The sequence below is a fragment of the Rhinopithecus bieti genome, unplaced genomic scaffold (assembly GCF_001698545.2).
Source record: "Rhinopithecus bieti isolate Rb0 unplaced genomic scaffold, ASM169854v2 scaffold_5476, whole genome shotgun sequence".
NCBI lineage: Eukaryota > Metazoa > Chordata > Mammalia > Primates > Cercopithecidae > Rhinopithecus > Rhinopithecus bieti.
This window is the reverse complement of record NW_016805433.1, coordinates 3,700,998-3,706,248: the sequence shown is the minus strand read 5'-3', so window position 1 is coordinate 3,706,248 and position 5,251 is coordinate 3,700,998. Positions and strand designations below refer to the sequence as shown.

Genomic DNA, 5,251 nt, shown 5'->3' with positions numbered 1-5,251 from the left:
TCCTGCAGAGATGCCCCGCCCAGTGAGGAGGAATCTAGAGAAGCAGTCTCACCACAGCTGATTTTCCATGCAGTGGTGAATTCCACCCAGTCCAAACCTCCCAGTCTCCTTTGCACCATCAGGGGAAAACTGCTTACTAAAGCCTCAGTAATGACAGTCACCTCTCCCCCCACCAAGTGTTAGTGTCTCAGATCGACTCCAGACTGCTGTGCTGGCAGTAAGAATTTCAAACCACTGGTTCTTAGCTTGCTGGGCTCTGTGGGAGTGGAATTTGCTGAGCAGGACAGCTTGGCTCACTGGCTTCAGCCCACTTTACAGGTGAGTGGATGGTTCTCCTGGCTCTCTGGAGTTCAAGGTGCTGTTGGAGTATAAAAGAACCCTGATGCTCTTGCCAGGCATCCTCGTTGGAAGTGACATTGTCTTTAAACCCTGTGTGCCAATCCCTGACGCACTGCCGTGATGCCCAGGGAAGACAGGGCGACCTGGAAGTCCAACTACTTCCTTAAGATCATCCAATTATTGGATGATTATCCGAAATGTTTCATCTTGGGGGCAGACAATGTGGGCTCCAAGCAGATGCAGCAGATCCGCATGTCCCTTCGCGGAAAGGCCATGGTGCTGATGGGCAAGAACACCATGATGAGCAAGGTCATCTGAGGGCACCTGGAAAACAACCCAACTCTGGAGAAACTGCTGCCTCATATCGGGGGGAATGTGGGCTTTGTGTTCACCAAGGAGGACCTCACTGAGATCAGGTACATGTTGCTGGCCAATAAGGTGCCAGCTGCTGCCCGTGCTGGTGCCATTGCCCCATATGAAGTCACTGTGCCAGCCCAGAACACTGGACTTGGGCCCGAGAAGACCTCCTTTTTCCAAGCTTTAGGTATCACCACTAAAATCTCCAGGAGCACCATTGAAATCCTGAGTGATGTGCAGCTGATCAAGACTGGAGACAAAGTGGGAGCCAGTGAAGCCACGTTGCTGAACATGCTCAACATCTCCCCCTTCTCCTTTGGGCTGGTCATCCAACAGGTGTTCAACAATGGCAGCATCTACAATTCTGAAGTGCTTGACATCAGAGGAAACTCTGCATTCTTCCTTCCTGGAGGGTGTCCGCAATGTTGCCAGTGTCTGTCTGCAGATTGGCTATGCAACTATTGCATCAGTACCCCATTCTATCATCAACGGGTACAAACGAGTCCTGGCCTTGTCTGTGGAGACGGATTACTTCTTCCTACTTGCTGAAAAGATCAAGGCTTTCTTGGCTGATCCATCTGCCTTTGTGGCTGCTGCTCCTGTGGCTGCTGCCACCATGGCTGCTCCTGCTGCTGCTGCTGCAGCCCCAGCTAAGGCAGAAGCCAAGGAAGAGTCGGAGGAGTCAGATGAGGATATGGGATTTGGTCTCTTTGACTAATCACCAAAAAGTAACCAACTTAGCCAGCTTTATTTGCAAAACGAGGAAATAAAGGCTTGCTTGTTTAAAAAAAAAAAAAAATCAAAGGAGACGGCCGGGAGCAGTGCCTCACACTTGTAATCCCAACACTTTGGGAGGCAGAGGTGGGTAGATCATGAGGTCAGGAGTTCAAGACCAGCCTGGCCAAGACGGTGAAACCCCGTCTCTACTAAAAATACAAAAATTAGCCAAGCATGGTGCACACGCCTATAATCCCAGTTACTCAGGAGGCTGAGGCAGATAATTGCTTGAACGCAGGAGGTGGAGGTTGCAGTGAGCTGAGTTGGCACCACTGCACTCCAGCCTGGTGACAGAGTGAGACTCCATCTCAAAAAAAGAAAAGATAAAAATTGAAGGAGAGTCCAGGCACAGTGGCTCCCAGCACTTTGGGAGGCTGAGGCAGGCAGATCACTTGAGGTCAGGAGTCCAAGACCAGCCTGGCCAACATGGTGAAATCCTGTCCCTACTAAAATACAAAAATTAGCTGGGCACGGTGGTGGGCACATTTAATCCCAGTTACTCAGGAGGCTGAGGCAGGAGAATCGCTTGAACCCAGGAGGGAGAGTTGCAGTGAGCCGAGATCATACCACTGCACTCCAGTGTGGTCAACAGAACGAGAGAGGCTCTGTCTCAAACAAACAAAAAAGTGAAAGGAGACCCTTAGCAGGTCTCTGGACGTCTCTCCTCTGTGGCTCTCTGTTCTCCAGAACCCTGCCCTACAAACTCTAGCTGCTTTTGTCTTCCTAGACTTTCAGGTCCTCTCAACTCACTGGGTCCGCTGGCCCCACCTGTGTCTCCTCTCCCTGGACAGCCACCTGGGAACTCATTCAAGCAATAACCCGAGGCAAATACAGAGCTCACCTTGTTTGCTCCCCATCCCCCAGGTATCACTTTTTCATCGCCTGATCTCCAATGTCTTAACAAACTTTGTTCTATATATTTTGCCTGATTTTTTTTCATTGATTCAATTGGAAAGATAAACTTGGTCTCAGTTACTTCATCTTGGTCAGAAGCAGAAGTCAATTATTTCTTTTTGGCATACCCCCAATCTAAAGAGGATAAAACATAAAAAATAACTGTATCCTTATAGGAAAGTTTCTAAGTTAGGTTCAATCCACCCAGGCTGCCAAAACAGTACAAAGCTTCCGTTGGAAAGTGGGGTTAAACGGAGTGGTCCTTTCTCAGTGTTTAGGCCCATGAGTGCAGAACTTTCTGGAACATGGTCACAGGCAAAAGGAAACAAGAGACAAGCTGCTTCTTAGGAGATGGATCACAACGCAAGATTTCAAGTCCACTGGAGAATAAAAGGAGGATATGGAAAATAATTCACACTTCACTGTCATTCAAAGTTCCTCTCTTCCCTTCTCACTTTGGTTCCTGCCTCTATTGATGCACTAAGCATTCTGAGCCTCTGCCATCTTTGTTGAGATTCCTTTGTTCTAGTCTCTAGAAAATCTCATCCCCCACCCTCCTCTTTCTCTTCCCCAAGCAAGAGCTCTGTCTCTCACATCATTTCACTTAGTTATAGTTAGAGGAAGGGACATTCATTATAAGTCCAAGGATATTGGTGTTAAGGGAGAGGATGAAGCTGTCTGGAACCTTTGTCAATTCAGAGGGCTACATTGTAACTGGTGAGGACTTTCTGATCATTTTTTCCCTTTTTTCTATCAAGTGGAAATGAATTATAATTTTAACCTAAAAACAGATGCCTCTGAATACCCAATTTAGATAAATATAAGATTGAAAAAAGATACTGCTTTTATTTCAGATTTTAAAAATGAGATTCCAAATAGTATCTGATCATTTCAGCACTGAGTTCAATGTTCACTCTACTCTGACAGCACATCTTTTTTCACAGTTGCATAAGAATGATGGCAGAGAGTTAAAAGAAATATAGTAAAACTCACAAGAAACACTAGACACTTTTGAATAAATAGGAAAATGCCATAGACCAGGTCACATTCTCAAAGCATAGTGACATGCATTAAAAGGCCATTATAAAATGACACAAAAAACACTAGTTCTGACCCCAGTATCAGAACTATACACGTGTTACCTTTTGATCACAAAGCATCTAGTAACAAAAATACAAGGATTGTCTCTTCTTAGAGTGACCACAAATTTATTTCTAAATGAATCTATAGAGCATAAAAATAGATAGCTAAAGATTAAGTCCAGGCCAGGCACGGGGGCGCACGCCTGTAATCCCACCACTTTGGGAGGCTGAGGCAGGTGGATCACCTGAGGTCAGGAATTCAAGATCAGCCTGACCAACATGGTGACACCCCATCTCTACAAAAATTAGACGGGGATGATGGTGGGTACCTGTAATCCCAGCTACTCAGGAGGCTCAGGTGGGAGAATCACTTGAACCCAAGAGGAAGAAGTTGCAGTGAGCTGAGATCGCACCATTACACTCCAGTCTGGGCGACAGAGCAAGACTCTATCTCAAAGAATAAAAAAATAAAGATTAAGTCCAAAGAAATACTTGATATCATGTAAAGTTTTTAAAACTTCACGTAAAACTGGTTTCATTCAAACTGATTTATATGTATATAGACAGAACCAATGTTGTAAAATACATCCAAAGATAGATAGATAGATAGATAGATAGATAGATAGATAGATGATAGATAAATAGAAGTCATCCACAGAATGTTATTTTCACATCGTTTTTTTCTATGCATTCTGCAGCATACTGGGATAGCAGGAAACAGGGCACAATCAGACTTTCAACAACAGTGACGAGACAGGATAATGTAGTAGTTTAGAGCAATGTTTCTCAAAGTGTAGTCTGAGGAACACCCACATAAGCATATAGGGCACGTGTTAAAAGCAGAAATACCTAGGGCCCTCTATGACAAATTAAATTCAAATTTCTGAGAGTGTGGCCTGGGATTCTGCATCTTAACATACTTTTCCACAGCTTCTACTTCATATTAAAACTTGGAAACCCCAGGTCACAAGCATAGACTCCGGAACCATACTCCCTGGGTCCAAAACTCGACTAGATAGCTATTTTACTATGAGTTTGTCTCTCTGCATCAGTTTCTTCATCTGCAAACTGGAAATTATGATATTAATAGTATCTACCTACCTTCTAGGATGGTAAAAACATTAAATGAGTTAATGCATAAAGCCCTTAGAAATGTGTTGGGCACAATTTAAGCGCTATGTATGTCAATGCAACCAGGGTAGTTAAGTCAACCATGTTCCAAATTACTACCTCCTATATAAAGTACAAGAACTCAAAAGGAACAAAATAACAAGAAGTTATAAGGAGTAAGAACACAAGTTAGATCCACAGAATTCCCCTTAGCTAAGAGTTGGAAGGTTTTTGTTTGTTTTAGTTTTTGCTGGCAAAAAAAGACACCCTTTTGTGAAGCTGCACTTGCCCCCTAGAGAATATGGCAGCACCAAGTAATTCTCCTTCATTTATGGTCAAGCAACATTGCTCTCCTTACTGCAAAGTTCTAGCTAGTTGTCTAGGAGTTGTCCTCTTCGACTAAAAGCCATATGCCTCAGATCAAAAAATCATTCATTAGGCTCCTGTTAAGACACCCTGGCTAGCACAGAGGCGCCCTGGCTGGCTACCTGCCCTCTGGACCTTATGTGACTCAGGTATTCTGACCTCATTCACACTGGCAGGAATTCACTTTGGCTCAGTTCTACAGTTTCTAGCAAAGACTAATTCTTGAGACAAATTAGTGGAGAAGATTCTGAATAAATAGCATTTAGAAACAGTTCTTATTCATAAGCCCTTGATTAAGAATGGATGGACAGATAAATATAATAATC

General features: G+C 44.1%; 1 pseudogene across 1 annotated transcript; it reads left to right on the top strand.

The window, feature by feature from the left end:
* Positions 1–422: 422 nt before the first annotated feature.
* Positions 423–1,414, top strand: LOC108529936 (60S acidic ribosomal protein P0 pseudogene; annotated as a pseudogene). Its single transcript, XR_001885721.1, has one exon. The product of XR_001885721.1 is annotated as a 60S acidic ribosomal protein P0 pseudogene (transcript).
* Positions 1,415–5,251: the final 3,837 nt, after the last annotated feature.